Genomic DNA, 25718 nt, shown 5'->3' with positions numbered 1-25718 from the left:
ATAGAATATATATAAATAATACTTTATTTAATTAGAAAATACATATCTTGTTGAGAAAATATTACTTGATCTGTCTCTCACAGCATACAAACTACGTCACGTTGTAAGAAATGACGTCATATTGACAAGTATATTGCGATCAGTAAATTGTTTATAACTTAGTATATGGGATTTAATTAACGACAAAACAGCACGCTGTAGTAAGTTTTTATGTAGTCTGATGATTTCTTACTTGTTAAATTAGCGGATCAACTCATTTTGTGCACGTGGTATTCTAAAGAAATGTTGTATGACGTATATTGTCTATGATGTCATAGTCAAGTTTTCCCGTACAAATTAGGCTCCGCCTCCTTTTTGTAACCTTAACTGTGCTGCGGGGCCCTGAAATTCACCATTTTGGACGAGACACTCTTCCTCATCATAACTTACTTCTTAATTAGTTCATAAGCTTAAATCCCAATAGCAGAGGAGACAATTTTCAAAGATTTAATGCATGTTCACTATACAATCATTAGAGTCCCGCCATAACACCAGAACCATTGATCAAAGGGCCATTAAATTCACAATTTTGGAAGAGGCAGCCTACCTCATCAAAACTTTTTACTTAGTTCATCAGCTAAATGCTTTACAGCAGAGAAGAATTTTTTGAACGATTTAATGCATTTTCAGTATATAATCATTAAAGCCCTGTTATAGCGACAAAAATCCTGGCTCTAGGGAACGAATTTCAAAATTTTGGTAGAGGATTTAATGCTTATTACAATCAAGCCACAGTTTGACTCCTTGACTCCTTGATGTCCAGAAATATAGAAGAGGATTTCTAAAGATTGCATTTTTTTACATGGGTTTGGCCCACCTCTCAGGCCCGAGAGAGGCAGGGACCATGACATTTATAATTTCTGTTCATCCATAAATGCTTTGTTCCAAAATTGGTTTGAATAAGTTGAGCGCTTGCAGAGAAGAAGCCGAGAATGTTCAAATATTTGCGGAAGGCGGACAACGTACAGACGCACGACAATGGAAAAAAAAGATAGCAATATGTCACCTAAGTTTACTAAGGTGACCTAAAAAATGAAATCTAAAAAAACGATTTGAAATCATGCTCAAATGTTAAATATAAAAAAATAATTATGAGTAGATTAGACACGAACCTATAAAATCAAGAGATAATTGATCAAGGTACCTAGTAAGTATACTTGCAGATGATGATTACATGTATATACTTACAGTTTCTGTAAATTTGACAAACCATCGAAGGCATTGGTCTGAATAATGGTTATCTTGTTGTTAAATAACCACCTAAAACAGATACTTAGAATAAACAAAGTGCATTTGTTTCACTTAAAATAATTCATACAAGTATCATTTCTACAGACATTTGATTTATTCCATCAAAATGATATTGTTGGATGGGACTGCAAAGCTCTAAGCATTATTAAGTTTGGGGAATTTTTCAAAATGCTCCTCAAGTCGCTTTATGAATCACTGTTAAACTCAAAAACAGCAAAATTTACATATTATTTGTTTAAATCTATCATTCATGATAGACCAGAAAGAATTTTTTTAGTCTAATTTTTTCTCTGCTCTTATTTTGTATTGTTTTATAGACTTAAATACTTCTTAAATACTTATCGTTTTCTCCTAATGTTTCATTGTAATATGAAAAAAACACCTTTTTGTATAAGTAAATCAAGAATACAATGTCTTATGTGTTTTCTACCTAGAGAATAATAAAAAAAAGTATTTGGATAATGGAAATAGTCGCTTCACACACCAACCTACAAACCTACAATTACTACGAAAAATTTACAGAAAAATTCCCATTTCTAACCGAAAAATAAAAGGGATAACCAAAATAGTATTTTTGGAAATTAGATGTTTACTATACCTTTGCACTTAAACCAAATTCTGTTTGGCATGTTTTGTCTGTGTTCGTACGTATGTTAATTAGGTTATTTCTTTTGATTTTTAGGTACGATTACTGTTTCAATACTTCACATTTCATATGAAAGTTTTATTATCTCGGGGTTATAACAGAAGGAAATGTCCTATTTATATGTGCGTGCAAAATGTTTGTTTTGTTTTTGCTGATTTCCCCCCTTGTTCGTAAAACATATTTTTTCGTTGTTTTGAATAAATGGCATTTTCATTCTCACAGATATTTGTCCTGTCGCATTTGAAAAAAAAAATCGGAGCAAAACCAAGCTGCAGTGAGCTGCTTGTATCTTGGAAATAGTGAGAAACATGTAACACCTATTATATGTACGTAGATATAGCATTTTGGCGATACTTTTCCTGTTAAAATAGTTGCCCTTCTTTTGAAACCCCCATTGTTTTAACCCTGTTTTCGACCCCAAGAAATAAAAGCCGAGTTGATGGCGCATTATCCAATGAGAATTTAATAAAGAGTCACCTGGTTTTGTTATTATTGCCAAACATTGATGCGAGGAACACGTTTTTAGCCCTTTGGAGTTTAATTGCCCACCACCTCCCCATTATCATTCCCACCTATTATTTTTCATTTGCACTTAGAATTGAACCTTTTCACATGTTAGTGGTACAGTGTAACATCCCTTACATATTGAAGTCTGTCCATGATGTAAAAAAAAAAATTTAAAAATTCTTTTTTACGAGTTTTTGTTGAAGTTATTTTTTTTTAACATCCTTTGTCTTTGTGAGGCATATTTGTTGCCATCTTTTGCTTTCTGTAAGCCGTATATAATTTTTTTGATAAAGTTTATGTTGTATCCAGTCAGAACTAAAGTTTTCATTGTGAGCTATTTTCTAAGGGGGGTGGGGGGTTGGGGTCAGAACGTGTGTTCATATCGTGTAAATATATTAATATGTGCGTGCAAAACGTTTGTTTGGTTTTTGCTGATCCCCCCTTTGTTTGTATAACTTATTTTTTTGTCATTTACTGTATTGAATAAATGACATTTTCATTCTCACAGATATTTGTCTTGTCGTATTCGAAACAAAAATTCGGAGCAAAACAAAGCTGCGAGAAATTGCTAGTATCTAGGAAATAGTGAGAGATATGAAAAAAATTATTATCTCGGGGTTATAACAGAGGAAAATGTCCTCTTTACCTTCGTAAACCTTGAAAGAAAATTATATAAATAATGCGAAATTTTCTTTCATCTCTTAAGTTTGTATTAATGTTGACAATGTCAAGACCTACCTTAGAGTATAATTATGCCTTAAATCAAAAACAAAATGAAGGCAGGAATGTCACTGCTGTGGTGTTATGAATAAAGGTTATAGGGGCATTTTTAGATTTGTAAAAGAGTATATGTTCAACTCTGAGAAGTTGATATTTAAACGATGCTGGAGTTCCCAATGGAAAACAATTATGTTAAACTCGGACACAGATCTTTCAACAGTTTCCTGAAAAGGATTGATAGGGAGGTTCGTTTTTTTTAAATTTCATCTAAATGTCTTTTCAATTTCATTTTTAATACAGGTTGCTTGACGAAGAAACAACCACTACCAAATTTTACGGCTTATGTTCTATGTGGCGATCTTGAGCCTCCAGTTCACTAAATGCCGTGACTAGTCTTTATTTGTTTTTTTTTTACTTCAACTTCGAATAACTCATCTACCTTGATTTTTCTTTTAATTAAGGGCCAATCACAATAAAACTTATTTCTAGATTTGTTCTTTCAAAATTGTAAGATATACGCTACTGTTTTGATTTTTTTGTGACTTTTAACTGTAATGATCCTGTAAAATGTAGACAAATATCTGTGAATGTGTATACGTTCTATTGTTTAAGACATTCCATGTAAATATATGCTCAAGTTATATTTTGACAGGAAAGAATGTTGTGTTGATGCTGGTATCTTAGGTGCCGCAATGGTGAATGTTGGAGACGATTCAGTTGGCGACAGTGATCTGATAGATTCAACACTACCTACTTCGAAGGAGAAACCTAGTGATGTCAAAGTAAGTGATGAATTGATAATAAGTGAACGTTGACAAATGAAATCGTTATATGGAGAGTATAGTGATGTGTTATCAGATATTCCAAGATGTACGACATTGGATGAGCATCATATAAAGTTTACGAGTGACAAGCCTCTGCGATCCAAACCATACCCTTTACCTTTTACAACTCGTGATGAAGTGTGTGAGGAAGTTAGGAACATGATAAAGTCGGGAGTGATTGAGAATTCGAACAGTCCAATTATTGTTCACCCATTGTGATTGTGAAAGGGAAAGACGGTTCTTACTTTTGCTACTTTATAAGTTCCGTACTGTGGCGATTAAAGGATCAGAGAACGTTGTTGTTGATTGTCTAAGTAGGTTGTAGGAATTGTGTGAGACATTATAAACATTGTAGTTTTGTACATATGCTTTTTTCTTTGTTGATTGTGAGTTTTGCACAAGTTCAGTGAACTTTCTTGAATTGGGGAGGTGATAACACAATCATTGCCGATTTTGTTATATGTACAGTACCGACCGAACACAACCTAACACCAGAGCGAACCCGGAGCGGACCCCGGGTTCGCTTCCCGGGTTCGCTCGGGGTCCGCTTCGGGTTCGCTTTCAGAAATTTTGGGACCGCTCCGGGTGCGCTTTGGGTGCGCTCCGGGTTCGCTCCGCGTTCGCTCGGGGTCAGCTCTGGGTCCGCTAGAGCGAACCCGGCGTTCGCTTCCTGGGACCGCTTTACGCACTGATGCGTGAAGCGGACCCCGCTTTAATCTCACCGCCAGTAAGCCCCGCCCCTTGTATATTCCATACAGTAATGGTATTGTTGATCGATCATTATTGTTTATGCGACGATGCGGACATGTACACTGTACATGTAAACAGTGATATATTGGAGAACTTTGATAAATTTTCTAAAATTCAACTGTACATTCGACGTAGATTTACATGTACATGAATAATTGATTTCCTTGATTTCTCGATCCCGAGAAATTCAAAATAATTTAACAGTGGGTTATAAGGCATTTATTTTTCTTAAGTTATAACGAGAAAATAAAAAAGAAGAGGAAGAAAAGAGTGTTGAATTGATTTTCAGTGTATCGAATGTTGTACAAGTGAAACTGACGAAAGAAATCCAAACTTTATAACTTTTAAATTCATGCTTTATATAGTTTAAAAATATTCCTTAGGTTTTGCTAAATCGTAGTGTAAATGTTTGCTTACATGTTACACATGAATTATGATATCGCATCTATAAATTACATGTAACGTTTGTACATCTGATATATTTAGATTTCATTTATAGTAGTTACACATGAAAAGTTCGTAATAAATATTAACTGGACATTTTCTTTAAAAAAGGCAAATAATAATTGCTCTCCCGACCCCATAAGAATATATGCCCTCTATTTAAGACACATTGTCTTTAAAGTATTCTATTATTTAATTATTTTATCTATTATTTCTCAATTTACGTGTTTCATTAAATTATTCAAAATTTACATCAAAATTATTGATCTTCTTAATCTTCTTGGGCATGAAAAAAATGCGTGTATATGAAAATCTTCGTTCTGGATGCACAGATTGAAGTCATTCCGCCCTAATGGTATTAACAAACTGAATGATTTCACCATATTAATGTGATTTAGACCCAATTCTTGATGATACTAAACAAGAATATTCTTTCAATATAGCGTAACTCTAAAGTTAGTTTGCATTACCAACTCTCGAACAACCCACATAACTATGTATTGCTTACGCCTTTATTAATTATTTTTTCCCAATATTTAGTCCTAAAACATTTCAAAATTTAAAATAGATCACAATTCATATATTGAAATTCTCTGATTATTCTTTGTCAAGTATAGTTACGCCATTTTGAAAGAATGAAACACTGTACGATTTACTAAATGTCTTGATTAATTAGCGCAATTAATTCGTTCAATTATGTAAATCGCACTTCACCTGAGTTATGATCTCTTTCTCTCTCTTTCTCTCTCTCTCTCTCTCTCTCTCTCTTGTCTTGATGTTTCCTGTATCTTTTTATATTTAAATATTGAGCACGTTAATATTCCTAGACTGTTAGTATCTTGAAATGATGAAATTTTACAATAATTGTCGAAGACCAACTATGTTTCTTTTCTCCTCTTTTTGTCAGTAAAAATTGTAATATCAATTGATTTCCATTTTTATGCATTGACTGAGGTATTTACCCAATTTATTTACCAAATTGACTATAAATACTGGTATAAAAACTTAAGAAAATAAAAATTTAAATAACCATGTATAATTCTACGCGGAAAAATTAAAACAAATAATTAATTAGTTGTTTTAGCAAAATAAGAAAATAAATATATGAATAAAAATACAACCCGGAGAATTAAAATAAATAAATATTAAATAATATTTTAATTATCATAATAGATTTACACAGCACATTCACACGTTTTGCTTGTATGTACAGTGTTTGGATTTATATCGAATTTAATCAACACGTTCGATCTTATATCCCAATCGACAGATCAATATGCTATTTTGATTGGTTGATGCGCTGATTGGTTAATCGCTAATCCTGATTGACAGCTCTGTAAAGAAATACCGAACCCGCGTTCGCTCCCTGGGACCGCTACTGAATTTGGGGTTCGCTCTCTGGGTCCGCTTCGGGTTCGCTCGGGGTCCGCTACGGGTTCGCTTTGGGTCCGCTACGGGTTCGCTCGGGGTCAGCCCTAGCGGACCCCGAGCGAACCCGGAGCGGACCCAGAGAGCGAACCCGGGGTTCGCTCCGCGTTCGCTTTCTGTTAGGTTGTGTCCGGTCGGTACTGTATATTTATTTTTATTTTTAAGTATTGTTCTGTGGTGACCCTTGTTTGTGTTTAGTGTTTAACCTGCAAGGAGCCCCATTGTGACGCACCGGTGATTCAAATATTTGGCCAGTCGCTATATAAGGTGATGCCAGTTTTGTCTTGGGTAGCGCACGTTTTCCTTGACCAGTGAGTTTCACATGTCCATGGAGGGTTAGGTAGTTTCATTCGTGGTAACTGAATCTCCAATCAGGGTAAGTGCAATTTACTTACATTTCTTATATATAAAAGTAATGCAGTATTATATTAATTAAGATTTTTCTATATTTATCCACGAGAGAAAGTGTTTGAATTGTATACGGGAGTATTACCAATCGCACATGCCGTGAGTTTAAGCGTAAAGTAATGATATTAGTTTATTTCTTAGAGTATAACGTTACATTGTACATTATTTTGCTTCGCCGTACGAAACGGTGTGATACATATAAGGTAAAACTCTATGTTTGAACAATTATATGTGTAAACATTTATGATGTGTTGTAAGGCAGCTTGTTTGGGATCAAGCTGTTATATATGTTTTCGCATATTTGTTGAAGGTTCCTGTACATATATATGCATGCGTGTGGTTATACGATGGTTTGGTGCTGTCGGCTGTGGAAACCTGGGCGACTACACGAGGGTGTGGTACGCTAGGCCGAGACCGTGTGTGGGGAAACGTGGTTCCTTAAATTTGTCAGCAATGTGGACGCTTGGGACGCTTGGGATAAGCGGGACGTCGAGGACGTCGTGCACGTGGCATTCAGTGCAAGGGCATGGTACCCGTATGACATTGGCAATGATTGGACGTGGACGACTTATGAGCGTGGTCCAAGATGAAAGCGAATAGACTTTTTGAAATTGTTCTTTAATTTTCATTTTGTATATTTGTATATATTTGTTTTTACATAAAATTGTAAATACAACAACAATCTTGTTATCACTGATCAAGCTGAGGGTGGCGTGACAAAGATCTTCATTTAAAGTTTTATTTCAAAAATGTGATCAATTTAACCCTCTATTGTTAAGAGCCCTGCAAGCATCGATTGGAATAATTTTTATACGTTATACCGATTACCTTTTGTCACTTGCATTGATTTCGAAATGTTATTTCTAAAATAAACGAGTTCTTTCTTTTTGTAATTGCTAAAAGATTGGCAATATAAATACAGGAGAAAAATTCCGCATTGCAGTTCAATATTCTTGATAAGTTTTTGTGCATGCAAAAATATTTGACTCATATTTATATTTAACAACGTGCACAAGTATATACTGAAAAAACATATGCATACAATGTATCTTAACTGCAAATTAAAAACAAAACGTTATTTTTATTATATATAATTAAGGGACGACTCTTCATAAAAGGCACACAGTTACCTCCATTACCGTCCTATGCTGAAATTTGTGAATTTTACTATTTATTTAAAAAAAAAACAATTTTAGTTCAATTATTTTAACTAAAGGTTTCCGTACAAAATATGTATATATCGTCACAGTTTGTAAATCAATGACATGCGTTTTATATTTGTGGTTCTTACATTATTACAAAGGAAAAATGGTAGGTCTATATGAAAAATCTATGTGGAAAATCAAATACAAAAAAAAAAAAAAAAAAAAAAAAAAAAAACTTGAGTAACTTTTTGTGCATGCAAAAATTTGACTCATATTAACTTTTAACAATATGCACAAGTATATACTAAAGGAAATATGTGCATAATTACACTTATTCTGTTACAATAAGTACTAGACATACTAACAGTTTACGTAAATTGTATAAGCTGGCTAAGGCATTGTCCTGTATCGTGGTGATATCGTTGCTGGAAAGAGTTCTAAGACGAGAATAAAGAAATACCGTGTTAATATTCCTTTAAAACATACACACTATAACATACTAGACATACTTACAGTTTACGTAAATTGTGTAAGCTGGCGAAGGCATTGTCCTGTAATGTGGTGATATTGTTGTCGAAAAGATATCTACGAAGAGAAAATAACAGAAATCAAGTATAAATAGTCCTTTTACAACATACACCCTTTAAAAATCTTGATCTCTATCAAAATTTATATTACAAAATGTGATAAATAAAACCCTCAGTTGTTCTGAGCGCTGCAAACATTAAACAACATGCACAAGTATATACTGAAAAAAAAAACAGATGCATATTTAAACTGCAAATTAAAAAAAAAAGTTATTTTTTATAATATTATTAAGGGACGACATATCAAGGGTTGTAAATCAATGGCATGCGTTTCATATTTGTGGTTCAAACATTATTTACAAAGGAAAAATGGTAGGTCTATACAAAACTCTATGTGAAAAACAAATTACAAATAAAAAAAAACTTGAACAAAAACATGATTTAAAGTATTACAGCTGATGTTACTTCTGACAACAGATTTCTGGAGAGATTAAATTTCAGATATTAGTATATGAACCTACTGGTAATTTTTTAATCAGTTTCAAACATTATAGTAAAAAAAACATAGAGGGATTGAACAATCACTAGCACATTTAAACTCGAATGGGTTCATAAAGATGTACCGGCAGCTATGTTAAATTAAAAAGTATTAAGCAACATATTTATTTGTCCATAGCGTGTGCATATTTTGTGTTGTTGAATAAAATATTATTTGTTTTAATGTTTTTTGAAATCTCTTTTTCAAAGAATTTTTTTAACTAAAATTGAAACCAACTCTAATTTCAACCAAATATGTATGAAACCAAAAGTTAAATATTTGTAGAATTCTTTCATATGTAATATAGATTACGAATGCCACTTGCATTAATTTTGAAATGTAACTTCTCAAATAAATGAGTTTTATTTTTGTAATTTATAAAATAATAGAATTATAATTATATTATACGAGGGTTGATCGAAAAGTAATGTCACAGTGTCCATATCTTTTATATTTGGTGTCAAATTATCAAATACAATATATCAAAAGTTGCACAAATATAAATCTAATTAACATTGAAATTTTAATTTAATAATGTTTATTTGAATTTATTTTATAGATGTTTAAAACATAGAGCATAGGGGATGTCGCCGCATCACAACGGAACGTCACGTTTTCAAGTGTATATTTTCTTAGAATGAAAAAGACAAACACATTAAAAAGATTCTAAAAAAGCACCTAATCTCCCATTTTTTAAAGACACAATTCTTGTCATTTTCTAATTTCTAATTGAAAATTAAATGACTGAATTGGTATTTGTGATCATAAACATTGTGTTTTACTCTGTTGAATTGAACAATGGGATTGTCGATATTGGGAAAAAAGGCTCGACAAGTTGTAATGCATGTATTTCTGCTTCAAAAAATATGAGAATCATCACTACCGACATTTTCTTTCATCAGTCAGACTTACAGAAAAAAAGAATGTAAATAAGAGACATCTTAATAGATGATTTCGGCAATTTTGGGCGGGTGATTGGTCACTGAATGATTAGCAGAGGACAAGAAGACCTAAAGATAGGAGATCGGACGGAAACGTTCAATGATGCCTGACGTTGTCAAAAAAGACAGACGTATAGAGTGACTTGTGAATTTTTAAGTTTGTCTTATGCTACTGTTCAAAAAATTTTGACAGAGGGATTAATTATGAAATGAGTGAGTGTATAATAGTAACAAGAATTCTTAAAGAAAGTAAAATTGGTGAAAGTGTTTGCGAATTACAAATATTTTTTAATGAAACGAAGGGTGAACGCTTAAAAGTATGACGGTGTGTATCCGTTGGTGCGGCGACTACCATAAACGCGCATTGTTTAAAATCCGATATTTTGAAAATTATACATCATATTCCGTTGAATTTTTCAGGTTTGGTTTGAAATAAATAAAGCTTCCATCATGTACAATTTTTTTGCTTTACGTCGATTAATAGCAATTTTATCAAAGTTGTGACATTACTTTTGGATCAACCCTCGTAATTACTTTGCATTGCAGTTTATTATTCTTGATAATTTTTGTGCATACAATAAAGTGTCATTCCTATGAAAATTGCACAACATATACATGTACGTACTGAAAATATATATATAGCTTAACTGGGAACTAAAAAATTGTTATTTTATTAATTTTTTTTAGGGGCGACGAATCATACAGTGACATACACTTACTTCCATTGTCGTCTTGTGCTTAAATTATGAATTTTACCATTTCCTTTAAAAACAGTTCAATTATTTGAAGTGAAGGTTGATTTGGGATACAAATATATACCGTCATATGTCGTAAATCAAGGGCATGTTTTTTTCATATTCGTGGGTCATACATTATTTAAAAAAGGAAATAATGAAGTGGTATACAACAATTTATCACATATTGTCCCCTTTATCCCGTTGATATAGCTCATGTGATATCGTTTTCGTATCAACACTATGTATTCCTACGCCACGTGACGTAATGTAAATAAACAAATACATGTGTATGATGGGGATAATGACTTAAGTTGTCAAATTTCACTTTATTTGATGTATTTTTACAAGATTTAATTCATAAATTTAAAAAAAAGTGCTGAAATATTTTCTTTCTTTTATATTTGTACGAACTATTTCATACAGCGTTACTTTATTTATTACGTTATTTGGTCCAAGGCAACCGAAAAGGAACTTTGAATTAGAAATAACAACAAAATACACATTTATAGTGAACAAAAATATGTGATAAAAAGAATCTCCCATGGTTTGTGATTTGATATGATTTTTATCCAACTCGTTGTGTGTTGTGTTTAAAAAAACCACACAACTCGTTGGATAAAAATCATATCAAACAACAAACCATGGGAGATCCTATATCTACGTGAAAACCGAATTAAACAAATTAAAATTATCGTCTATAACAAAAACAATAATAAAAGTATAACAGCTGATTTTACCCCTGACAACGGTTACCTTGAGAGATTATATTTCATATTTTCTTTTATGAGCATGCTGGCAATTCTTCGTTAAATTCCAAAAAGTATAGAAAGAAAAATATATAGAGAGAGAGATAAAAAAAATTAAAAGTATATTTTAACTCGAATGGGTTCATCATGAAGATGTAGCTATGTTAAATTAAATCATGTACTGATATATGACAATGGCTTTCATAAGAAATAAAGGAAAGAAATATTCAGTGGATGTAAACATCTCTAATTATCAACTTCAGCATACTTTTGTGTTGAATCCAAATGATTTTGCATAAATAAATAATATTCCGCAAAAATGCCTATGACGATATACGAAAATTTATTTTAGGATAAAAACAATTAAAAATGCATATATATTAATAATTTTAGAGGATATCTGGCTAACTGAGGGATTGTTTCTGTTAAATATTAAAATTTAGGACCTTTCTCATTAATTGTAGACTTAACAATGCTGCGAACTTGATTTTTTTACATATGTTTTGATATATTTCTCAATATGGTATTCGAGGGCATAATGCAGCAATATTCTGTAAGTACCCGGGTCAACTTTATTTGTTTGTGACAACATTTTGTATTTATCGTCTCTAAATTATAACAATGACATCACATGCATCTAAATGTATATCTGATATAAGGAAAATTCGTTTAATTGTTGCATGTAACTAATGTAGTAGAAATGCTTATGGTGAGAAAATAAGAGAAATTCTGTTAATGTAAACCAGAAAATTACTATCAAATAAATGATAAAAAGTTATTGAATAAATATCGGGATGTTTATCCCCCGTCGGTATACGTGCATATTCGGTCAGTTTTATTGGGCATAGGTCAGGCGGGTCTATTTCCCGATGAACAGATAATAAGTTATCAGTCGGATTTTAAAGAGTCATTCAATGACGCATTAAACAATCAGACATTATCCACAGGTTCAGATTGTATTTGGTTGAAGAAATCCGTTAATAGGTAAGCTTCCAGTTTTTGCACTGAAAAAAATCATTGATTTTCCATACTTAAATTTGTAAAAAGAAACATATGGGGATAACGAACAGTGATTAAGAGTTCATAAAATAATACAAAATGCAACGTAGGAGCAAAGCAGACACGGACCTTGAAAACATCAGAGATGGGATCAGGTGACATGGAGGAGTGAGCACCAGTTAATTGGCAAATGAGAAAATTTTCAAAGTATTAATTTACATTCAGTATATAAGAAATAAGCCCCCTCTAATACCATCTCAAAATGGAACCACTGACCAAGGGGCCATGGAAGTAACAATTTTGAAAAAGACTCTCTTCCTCATCATAACTGTCTACTTTATTCGTCAGCTTAATTGACAGAAGCAGAGGAGAAGATTTTGAAAGATTTAATGTATTTTATTATATAATAATTAGAGTTCCATCCTAACAACAGAACCCTGACCCAGGGGCCCTGAAATTCATCATTTTGGACGAGACACTCTTCCTCATTATAACTAACTACTTAGTTCGTCAGCTTAATTCGCAGAAGCAGAGGAGACGATTTTCAAAGATTTATTGCATGTTCACTATACAATTATTAGAGCCCCGCAATAACACCAGAATCCTTGATCAAAGGGCCATTAAATTTTGGAAGAGGCAGCCTCCCTCATCAGAACTTTTTACTTAGTTCATCAGCTGAATGTGTTACAGTAGTGAAGAATTTATTAACGATTTAATGCATTTTCAGTATATAATCATTAAAGCCCCGTTATAGTGCCAAACATCCTGGGCCTAGGACACGAATTTCAAAATTTGGGTAGAAGATTTAATGCTTATTACAATCACGCCACAGTTTAATTCCTTGATGTCCAGAAGTATAGAAGAGGATTTTTAAAGATTGCATAATTTTTTTATGGTTTTGGCCCACCTCTCAGGCCCTAGAGAGGCTGGAATTATGACATTCATTATTTCTGTTCACCCATAAATGCTTTGTGCCAAAATTGGTTTAAATAATTTGAGCGGTTGCAGAGAAGGAGCCGAGAATCTTCAAATATTTGCGCAAGGCGGACGACGTACAGACGCACAACAACGGAAAAAAAGATAGCAATATTTCACCTGAGTTTGCTCAGGTTACCTAAAAATGAAATCTAAAAAATGAATTGTAATCATGCTCAAAATAATTTTGAGTAAATTAGACACGAACCTATAAAATCAAGAGATAATTGATTAAGGTACCTAGAAAAAGGATACTTGCAGATGATGATTATATACTTACAGTTCCTGTAAATTTGACAAACCATCGAAGGCATTGGTCTGAATAACGGTTATCTTGTTCTCATATAACCACCTAAAACGGATTAAAAAAACAAAAACAAAGTGCATCTGTCTCACTTAACATAATTCATACAAGTATCATTTCTACAGACATTTAATTTATTCCATCAAAAGGATATTGATAGTTGGGACCGCAAAGCTCTAAGCGTTATTAAGTTTGGGGAATTCTTGAAAATGCTTCTCAAGTCGCTTTATGAATCACTGTTAAACTCAAAAAACAGCAAAATTTACATATTATATGTTTAAATCTATCATTCATGAGAGACCAAAAAGAATTTTTCAGTCTATTTTTCCTCTGCTCTTATTTAGTATTGTTTATGGACTTTTGTTCTTAAATACTGATCGTTTTCTCCTTATGTTTCATTGTAATATGAAAAAACACCTTTTTCCACAAACCTGCAAACCTACAATCACTACAAAAAAATTACAGAAAAATCTCATTTTTAACCGAAAAATAAAAGGGATAACTAAAATGGTATTTTTGGAAATTAGATGTTTACTATACCTTTGCACTTAACCCCTTCTTTACCGCATCGGTCAATAGAGAAACACCGACATCTTACGAACGAACGTAACTATCCCTTACTTCCCGTATCTCGATAGTTTTCTCGGGACCAGTGATTGTACTCATATAAAGTTTAAAATCGAAAGAAATGACTATATGTGTAAAATAGAACGGATAGTATTTTAACCACTTTGTATTTGAAAATTGCTCATGCCAAATCTTTTGTAATCACTTGCAATGTTTTAAAAAAGCGAACAGATAGAAGAAAATACACCATAATTCTTTAGACGGATTATGAAACACGTTTGTCATGCGTCAGTGATTAAACGTATACTAACTACTCGTAGTGTGCGCCTTCTTCATATGGGGAAAGGTTACTTTTTACAGCTTGGAAAAAAATAGATCCGTGCAAAGAAGTAAATAGGTTTTGCGCTTTATAAAGTGTCTTGTATTGATCTGAGAGAGAGAGGGAGAGAGAGATTCTTTTATTAAATTTATTAAAATATCATTTCAAAGAAATAAACGAGCATTCTATGTAACAGGTCTGAAGCAATCAATTTCAGTTGGGTGGGTGGGTGGTGTTTTTGGGGTTGCATAACAAAAAGTTTAAAGTCACTACCAAACAAGTCCTTGGGAAGCCAAGACCTTTTTTATTGAAGGGGCACAAGTATACAGTGGCTAAATTTTCTATAATACCGGTATTACATTGTTTATTTATCGACTTTATTATGGGGGGGGGGGCTTATCCCCAACCCCTCAACCCCGTTCCTACATACGACCGTGCGTACATGTATATCTGTTTATATGTGTGGATTATAAAAAAGGCTGAAAATATGCATTTATGTAGGGTGTTGCATTTTTCTTAGTAAAGTTCTTTTCTTTTTCTTAAAGTTATGCTCAATTAAGTCATTGTTTGTTAACCATGCATTATTTGTCAAAATATAAAATTAGAAGATACACTATGCACTTTTGACCACACACAGAGTTATTTTGACCGAAGGTCCAATATACATATAAAAACTATAACCGAAATTATAACTTGTTTCATTTGTAAGGAAAATATATATATTCACCATCCTGTTGTAAAACAAAAAAAAAAAGATTGATTCCAGAATACCGACAATAATATGCGGACTTTTAAAAGTGTGAATAATATAAAAACGTAGTTGTAACTAAGTTGTCATGACATCCTTCAAAAGTACACATATGTGCACACATATGCTTAGGCCATTCCAAGTTTTTTCTATGTACTTTTTATTTTTAAATCACCTCTGACTTTTTAACAGTAGGTATCAATTTTGTATGTTGTAAATTGTAAATGTTATAAATGAAAGAAAGCCAAAAAAATATATTTGGACACGGGTTTATATATATTCCAGGGATTGGTGGGGGGGGGGGGCATAGGTCCTATGATGGCATGCTAAAATGGAACTTGCTCTTATATATTCTTAGATTATGTCAAAAACACAATTCACTAAACTTCCATTTCTGCGACCCCCGAAAGTTGGGGATTTTATATTCGGTCTGCCGGTTCGTCTTATAATTCTGTCCGTCTGTTACACTTTTGTTTCGAGCAATATCTCGAGAGGCCTTTGAGTTTTTACAGTGAAAATAAAAAATATCTGTGGGTCAGGGGAGGGGGGGGGGTTCCAGTCCACTAGCACCCGTGAGAATTATATGAAGATTTTTAAGATATATGTTTGTTAGAAGAAGCTTTATCAACCGAAAAATTACGAACAAGAATCCCCTTGGATTTATGATATGACTATTATACCTGTGTATTAAAGCCATATTGATTTTATTTTTCACAGCATATAGTATTTTGAACAATAATTTCTTTAAAGTTTTTGGGTTTTTGCAGTTTAATTTTAGACCATAACTCCTTGTTGTCCCGACCCCCATCATAAAGTACACCCCCCCCCCCCTTCGACCCCTACTAGATCCGTACATACTATTATTTTTTTATTTTTTGCCACAGAATGACATTTTTTAAATTTTCCTTTCATTTCCCTTCTAGAACCCCTTTGCTCGTTTAAATGTCCATTGAAATGTGTTGTAGCGTCACGTAGCGACTACGACAAGACGTGGATTAGAGGTATCTTGTGGGGATTTTTTCTATCGAAACCCCAATAAAATTGAAGAAATTAATACTCCAACCGTGAATACAATAGACTACAATGACTGATCCCCGTTTTTGGTTACGTTTATTCGTAAGATGTCGGTGTTTCTCTAATATGACCGATAGCCCGTTAAAACACGACATCGCGATAACAGGACCTCCGTATATTTTTAATAATAGCATTAAGGTATATAAATTATATATCATCTTTTAGGAAATTTTCTCTACTTTCAGACCCTGTAAAAATTTCGAGCCTTTTTAATCGGTAATGAATAGATTTTACGTTTTGAAAACATTCATGACTTTTTGAAAATGACGCAATTTTCCAAAGCAAGGACGAATATCCTGACGATAGGTATATTTTTTCCTGATTAAATCATTTAAATAAAATTAATATATTTAAAAAGGATATTTTCTCTGCTTTTAAAATATGTAAAAATTTTTGCTTTTACTTTTAAATATTTTGTAAAAACAAGAATTTTCTTCCACGCATGTGATTTTTCTGGGTTTTATTCGTAATATTTAAATTAAACGCAGTCTTACCTTTATTTCTGTGTTGAAATAGGGAAAACAAAATACAGCTGGTAAAAGTAGAGAAAATTTTCATTTCAACAAGCCTTCACTGGTCTCTTTATTTTCGGTATTTTCTGAATTAACGTAGTTTGAATTTTGAACCTCCGCGTAATTTTTGTAGAAAATTTGAATGTAGTCAATATTTAACGTCAAGGTCGTTTTCGTTGCGCCTCGTTCGGAACAACATGTTTAGTACTATTATATTTAATTAAATACTTTTATTTAAATAGATGCATTATTTAAAAAATGGTTTAAAATAACAGTAATTATCTTGATATAGTACATATGTATTTTTGTTTATTTATGCAATGTGCAATAAGTTCATTCAGTGTTGATAAAAAAAAGTTTGATTCCTAAAGGTCTACGTAAAAAAAATCAGATTTATTGCTGTTTGTTTTAAAATATATTCTTAATATAAAATACAATTAAACATATACTGACATGAAATTTAAAAAACTTTGAAACACAATGATTTAATACAAAATCTCGCATTTACACGACTCATTACGGTTGAGTTGATATCATTCGAGACTATAACACGTGTTTCCGCTGTAGCAGTCAACAACAACAGCATGGATTTTCATGATTATTTTACGATGGAGAACACGTCAATTCATCAGATATGACGGGTCTTTTCTTTGGCATTAGATGTGAGTAAGTATTGATTGAAAAGTTTAAAAGTGTTTTAGAGTACATTGACTGAAATGAAAAGACATTATAGACTACGAAAGACCTATATACTATAGTAGTAGACTGGACCCTGGCTACACATGTACATGTGATATGAAGCCGTTCGCTGGTTTGACATCATCGGTAGCCCAAAAATGATACTTTTCGGTTCTTTCAACGATCACAAAAACTTTTTTTTTCTGATGACAAAATTGTTTACAATACAATGTCACTGTTTTCTCAATATGGAATCTGAATACTTTGTTGACTGATTAATAAAATGTTTTTGTTCGATGTACTCCGTCCGCTCCGATCCACATTTTCAAGATGGGAGGTAGGTGGTTAATTTTCGTGTGGTTTACACTGCTGAAAAATTGATAACTGTCATAAAGTCACAGATTTCTTAGCAGTACACATTTGACATGTTTGTTAGCTACACAACTTTATTGTTATAAAAACTTTCAGTCAAAAAGCATCCTATAGAAATTATACATCTTTGCTTTGAAATGAAACAATTTTAGTAAATTTAAAAAGAAAAATAAAAGTTTACAGTGCTGAAAAAATTATTGGCACGGATAAGTATGCTTGCTTCTCATTGTGTTGAACTGTTACTAATCAGTTATCCTGTTGGCCATAACTGACCTCATTTATAATTTCATTCAAGAAATAACTGTGTGATCACTCATCAATAGCCCCCAAACTTTAAAAAATTTTAGTACAAAGTCTCTCAAGGAGACACAATTTGGTGAGTTATTTTTACATGCATTGTATTCAGAAGAGTTCAAAGTTTAATATTTCCACTGCAACAAGGTGCGACTTTTTGCACATATTGAAAAAATAAAACATTTGAGAAAAAATTGTGATAAAATAGCTTAATTAAGCTATTCCGAATAGCTTAATAAAGCTATATAGCTAAATCAAGCTATATAGCTTAATCAAGACATTGTGCCAGACCTGTCAGTGTACATCAAACAGATCAATTTTTGTATTGTGGGCCTGAACATCCAAACCGTGTTTTGCGATGATGAATTCGAATAAGTTTGGCTTATTTTTGTGTTGTTTTTGAAGTGGGTAAGTTTTCTTGACCACTTCGAAGTACATTCAAAGAAAAATAAAACATGACATAATTAACACAAAAACATAATTTTTTTAGCACGTGTAGTGTGCTGGTACCATTTAGGCTTCAGAACTTTCATCTATGAAGACCCACTTGCTAATCCCACCAATGGCCACCATGCACAGAAAAGACCATGATGTGGAGGACAATTAAAGGTGCTTAGTTATTAGTAAGTCAATTTTATTGCAGTCAAAATTCCTCATTACCACTGGATGGCTATGAGTCAACACTCCCAGGTACATGAGTAGCCGGACTGGCGCAGTGGTTAGAGCCTCTGCCCTATAGTCACGAAGTAAGGAGTTGATCCTTACATCGCATGTTCGAATCTTACTATGAGACATGGAGACCTGTTCTTCTGATGAGACACTATATAAATATCTTATATTATACTTATATAACCCAATTAAGGTCCCTTGTCGCAGTAGATGCTGGCATGAAAAAGATCCCTCACAGCTCAATAGCTGTAAGTGCCGAGTATAGAACAAAATTTGCATCTGTCCACCGACAAGTGGTGGCGTCTCCATCTGAGAGAGAAATTCTTGAGAGAGACATTTAATAACATACAAACAAGCCCATATATATAAACACCTTGTCCCAGGGATTTTTCTCTGAAGTAACAGTTTTCAGTCCAACATGCCCTTTCTCTTAACAAAACTGACAACAGAAACTAAAAAAGGATACTTCATGCATTTGATAAAATTAATGGTAAACTATGCTATTTTTTAAAAATTATAATTGATTAACCTTGATTGTTTAGTATAAGGCTTGCAATATTTCAGTCATAATACATTGACTTCCCCAAACCATTTAATTACAAGTATGACAAATTATGACATATATAATATAATATACATGTATATGATATGCTTTATAAAGACTCTTTATTGATATTATAAAAGGAAAGTTATATCAATGTGCCAATTGTAGATTTCTGTATAAACTGAATTATCTGATTAAAACTACATAATTGATTAGAAAAGCTTTTTCAAAACTTTTTTTTTTTAATTTGTTACAGGGGTCGGGACAGTATACATTTAGAAACTGATCATGCCTCGGTCAAATCAAAGGAGTTCCCTTGGTCTTTCAGAGAGATGGCAGAGAGTTCATTCAACAAGAAGATGATGTGCACATAATGTAATCTGGAATCTAAAGTTAGAGATAAAAACCTGCAAACTTACTAGCAAATAAGCCTATCTGCATGTTAATTATTCTTTGCCTGATACTTCACTTTTAGGAATGCTCTTTATTTCTATCAATGATGCAAGTGATTATTCAAGATCATGTCATGTGATATAAGGAATTCTGACTTTTGACAGCATAAGTCAAGGGTTTGTGAGAAGAGTAGCAAATACTAAAGAAATCCTTGGATACTGAAATTCAGTCAATGTATGCCACATAAACTGGATGAGTGAAAGATTGTAGCTGAAGTTCTGTGCTTGTCCATCTTTGCTGTTTTTTCATATGCTTATAAAATGACAAAAGTTGTTTTAACAAGTGACCCAGTAAAGACTTGAAAATGTAAAATAATTCTTGTAAGAAAAGAAAAATTGTAAATGTTTTCTTATACAATGTATTCTAAATGACAAAGAATGTGTTTGACTAAGTTTTTGAAAATGACAAAATAAGTTCTCTTTTGTGTAATTAAAAAATGATAATGGTTGCAATACATTTTTACCTTAATATGATTTTAATAGTATTTGTCACTAAGATTGAAATACTTGAGAACACATCTTACAAATTTTGGTCCAGTTTACTTAAGTCAGCGGTATATTTTTTCAATGACAACCAATATTTGAAAAAAAAAGAAAAAACAAAGTAAAACAAAACTATTCACTTTTGTGATATCTCTGTTGATTTTGTTGTTTACAATTTTATGTGTCAGTTATTGGACAATATGTCCATAATAATTACAGCATTTCAAATTTGATATATACTTACAATTTAAGGCAGATTTCTGTATTGATATGACCTTGACCCCCAAAGAACAGAAATTTAAGGGTCAATACTTTAAACAATTATTTGTTGGATGTTTAATACATTATTTTTGACCTTATATCTTACAAACGATACTATGGAAAACTGTCTAGAATAAGAAGTAAGAAACCTATAAAGCCAACAAATTGAATATTGTTGTTGCTTAGCAACCATTTAAAGGTCATTTAACACAAATTTAAACAAAAATAATATGTGGATATTGCAATACAGTATGATGCCTTCTAAAGAGTAAATTCAGAATTTTCTTCTTTAGCATCCATTGGTACAAATTTTAGCAAAAAAGATGACAGAAAAGTTTTGGGAAAAATTTCTAAAATTATGCACTTATTTGACCTTTGACCTCCAAAAAAGTGAATCTAATGAGGTCAAACTTCAGACACATTTATCTGATGTATATTATTTTCAGTATCATTACCCCACATTTGACTTTACAATGTAATGGAATGCATAAATGTGTGTGGGATGAGCGAAAAACAAGAAATACTGCCTGAAAATTGAAAAAATACTCCGTTGCTTAGCAACCTCTTTAAAGTCATTATTTGCAGAATTGAAAAAAAAAGTTTATGTGATTAATGTAGTACAGGAAAATGCCCTTTTGTGGGTTTATTCTGAATTTCTATTTCAATGTGTATCACTGTTGATTTTTAACGTGAAGATTAAAATGTGTCAAAAAATGCAATAAAATTCTGCACTAATTTGACATTTGACCTCAATTTCCACTAGCAAGATCAGTCGTGAGGTACCTGCATAGTTATGAAATATCATCTCCAGAAAATTCCGTACAAAATGGTATACATTATGCCTAGATTACTCTTTGAATAAAAAAGTTATAAATTGATTTATAAGGATATGTCAAAAGGTTTGCAAAAACGCTGAAAATGTGCCGGTAGAGAAAGGGTTAAACCAAATTCTGTTTGGCATGTTTTGTCTTGTTAGTATGTATGTTAACTAGGTAACATGTATCTCTTTTGATTTTTAGGTACGATTACTGTTTCTTTAATTCACATTTCAAATGAAAGTTTTATTATCTCGGGGTTATAACAGAGGGAAATGTCCTATTTATATGTGCGTGCAAAATGTTTGTTTTGTTTTTGCTGATTTCCCCCCTTGTTCGTAAAACTTTTCAATCTCACAGATATTTGTCCTGTCGTATTTGAAAAATAAATTCAGTGCAAAACAAAGCTGTGGTGAGCTGCTTGTATCTTGGAAATAGTGAGAGACATAAAACACCTATTACATGTATGTAGATAAAGCATTTTTGGCGATACTTTCCTGTTAAAATAGTTGCCCTTCTTTTGAAACCCCTATTGTTTTAACCCTGTGTTCAACCCCAAGAAATATAAGCCAAGTTGATTGCACATTATCCAATGAGAATTTAATAAAGAGTCACGTGTTCTTGTTTTTTGTTTTTGGTTTTATTATAATTGCCAAACATTGATGCGAGGAACACGTTTTTAGCCATTTGAAGTTTAATATCCTCCCCATTTCATTCACACCTATTATTTTTCATTTGCACTTAGAATCGAAGCTTTTCACATGTTAGTAGTACAGTGTAACATCCCTTACATATTGAAGTCTGTCCAAGAAACAATTTTTTAAATTCTTTTTTACGAGTTTTTGTTGAAGTCACACTTTTTTAACACCCTTTGTCTTTTGGGCGTGAGTTCGTATCTCGGCCGCGACTGACTTAGTCGTTAAAATTGGTAGCAACTATTCCTTCGCCATGTGCTCGGCAATTTGAATTGAAAGTTGCGGGTCCTTCAGATGAGACCTTAAAAACCGAGGCCCCGTGTCAGCGGCAGGCGTTGGCACGATAAAGATCCCTCATTGCTCAATGGCCCTGAGTGCCGAGTAAAGGTCAAAATTTGAAGCCCTTCACTGGCATACGGTGACGTCTCCATATGAGTGAAAAACTCTCGAGAGGGAGGTTAAACAATATACAATCAATCAATCCATTGTCTTTTTGAGGCGCATTCGTCGCCAGCTTTTGCTTTTTGTAAGCCGTACATAATTGTTTTTATAAAGTTTATGTTGCATCTAGTCAGAACTAAAGTTTTCTTAGTGAACTATTATCTAGGGGGGATCAAAACGTATGTGTTCATATCTTGTAAAATGTATATATCTATATATGCGTGCAAAACGTTTGTTTTGTTTTTGCTGATCCCCCCTTGTTTGTAAAACTTACTTTTTTTGTCATTAACTGTATTGAATAAATGACATTTTTATTCTCACATATATTTGTCTTGTCTTATTCGAAATAAAAATTCGGAGCAAAACAAAGTTGCAACGAATTACTAGTATCTAGGAAATAGTGAGAGATATAAAATTTTATTATCTCGGGGTTATAACAGACCTTCGTAAACCTTGAAAGAAAATCATATAAATAATGTTACATTTTCTTTCATCTCTTAAGTTTGTACTAATGTTGACAATGTCAAGACCTTCCTTAGAGTATAATAATGCCTTAAAACAAAAACAACATGTATGCAGGAGTGTCACTGCTGTGATGTTATGAATAAGGTTATAGGGGCATTTTTAGATTTGTAAAAGAGCATATGTTCAACTCTGAGAAGTTGATATTTAAACAATTTTCGAGTTCCCATTGGAGAATATTTATGTTTAACTCGGTTACAGATTTTTCAACAAAATCCTGAAAAGGATTGATATGCAGGTTCGTTTTTAAAATCTCATCTAAATGTCTGTTTACTTTCATTTTTGATACAGGTCGCTTGAAGAAGAAACAACCACTACCAAATTTTACGTCTTATGTTCGATGTGGCGATCTCGAGCCTCCAGTTCACTAAATGCCGTGACTAGTCTTTATTTGTTTTTTTTTTATTTTATTTCAACTTCGAATAACTCATCTGCCTTGATTTTTTTGTAATTAAGGGCCAATTGCAATAAAACTTATTTTTAGATTTGTTCTTTCAAATATGTAAGAAATACGCTACTGTTTTGATTTTTTTTTTGGACACTTTTAACTGTAATGATCCTGTAAAATGTAGACAAAGTACATCTGTAAATGTGTAAACGTTCTATTGTTTTACGGTTTAGTTATATTTTACATGAAATTGTGCAAAGGATTTGAAGTTGAATGTTCTATTTTCTGATATTTGAAGATATTATAGAAGAAACGATATATGTTCTCATTTTTCATATTTATTTTAAATTTTATAATTCTTTGGTTAGAGCATTCCATTTTTTTTCCAATACTTTCATTAATATATTAGGTTATCCACTGAGTACAGACTCTCAGGAGAGGGCGAAAATTTCCCTGTATATAGTATTTCTAAACTATATGGGTCAATTTGGAATTTCCCGATCTATTTTTAATCAAGATGGAGAAATTTAATTCGTTTATTATATAGTATATTCAAAGTCCTTATATGATCTTTTTAGGCACGAACACTTTATAACACTCTGTATGCATAGAATTTGTGTTCGCATTCCTCGAAAGATCATAAGACACTTGACAAAATACATTTTCGTAACTATTGACTGATATCCAAAACCATACAACTTCGGATAAACACTTTATCCGTGGAACAGAAATAATGCATGTCCACCACAACTACCACAAAATGGCAAGCATAGTCAATCATTATCAGAAATTGTATACAACGGCATGTCCATATTTCTATACAGTTATAATATTAGAACTTAATTCTGGTTGGACCTCTCACGAGTGTCAGACCCTGTAATACATGTATTCTCAAACTGTGCCCAAAACTCCGATTCAGGTGTCAGGTCCTCTTTCGTTGACGGTGCCGGGTGGCAATCACTTTTTTCACATACCTCTTATACATGTATCACCATATCAATTACAACCCCGGCGACACACCGTACACTTTTTAGACAATTATCTATATGCAATCAAAATGGGGTTATGTAAAATCCATTTCAATAATTTAGAGACAATTTGACTGTAACGAACGAAATGCCCTAACCAGCCTCCGCCATGAGCCTAACATTACTTAAAAAGGAAGTCAAATCTACTACAGTTGCAGTTCAGGACCGCGCCAATTACGTGCGGAAGGACTTATAATTAGTCAATTAAATGAAGGTATTCATTATGCCACTATTTACAAGGACAAAATACAATAAAATAAATATCTGGTAAACAAAGTTGTATGTGAAATGCATGTCAATGGTTCTACCATTTACAAAATTACTCAAAGATTTTGTCACAGCCCATTAGATTCTGTCATGTCAGATTAAACCTACTATTTAAAAATTCGAAGGGTAAGGAGCCCGGCATTACAAAATGATTATACCATGGAGGCCAATTATCTTTCAACGCTTTTCCCCTACAATGTTAATCGGCAAACATGTTGCTGTCAAAAACGAAATACACACTCTAAACAAACAGCAAATGAGGGTTCTCTCACGCCACGCGTATGTGAGGGTATGAAGGATATGGAGATAAAGAACAGTATTCGAAGTCTAAGTTCATAGAACGATACAAAAATGGAGTAGAGCAAATACGGACCTCCAAACTTTTAGAGGTGGAATCAGGTGATATGGAGGAGTGAGCTTTCAATGCTGACCTGTCATAATCAGGAATAACGAAAAAATCCGTCGTCAATTCAGTGTATAAATAATGGACTAACAATTTGTATGAAAAACGTCAGTCGGCATTTGACTCAACGATAAATTGTATTTGCTGATAAGGTCATTGTATCGACCATAGAACTAACGAAATCATGACTTTAAACGAGACCACTGATATTCTTCTTTTATCAATTTTTAGTCAATAAATTACCTCATATCAGAAAT

General features: G+C 32.7%; 1 protein-coding gene and 1 long non-coding RNA gene across 2 annotated transcripts in view; one reads left to right on the top strand and one right to left on the bottom strand.

Moving 5' to 3' along the window:
- The window catches only part of LOC134256791 (leucine-rich repeat-containing protein 3-like), a 76955-nt gene that overhangs the window by 27718 nt on the left and 23519 nt on the right, over positions 1-25718 (bottom strand). The gene's annotated exons all lie outside the window — the stretch shown is intronic.
- LOC134256793 (uncharacterized) lies at positions 17680-21029 on the top strand. The gene is made up of 3 exons (XR_009989788.1): positions 17680-17815; positions 18984-19116; positions 19963-21029. It is a non-coding gene; the product is annotated as an uncharacterized LOC134256793 (long non-coding RNA).

This window comes from Saccostrea cucullata, unplaced genomic scaffold (assembly GCF_032062105.1).
Source record: "Saccostrea cucullata isolate Sc308-1 unplaced genomic scaffold, CSIRO_AGI_Scuc_v1 ctg1355, whole genome shotgun sequence".
In the NCBI taxonomy this organism is placed as follows: Eukaryota; Metazoa; Mollusca; class Bivalvia; order Ostreida; family Ostreidae; genus Saccostrea; species Saccostrea cuccullata.
The sequence above is the reverse complement of the archived record's forward strand: the minus strand, read 5'-3'. Positions and strand labels throughout refer to the sequence as shown.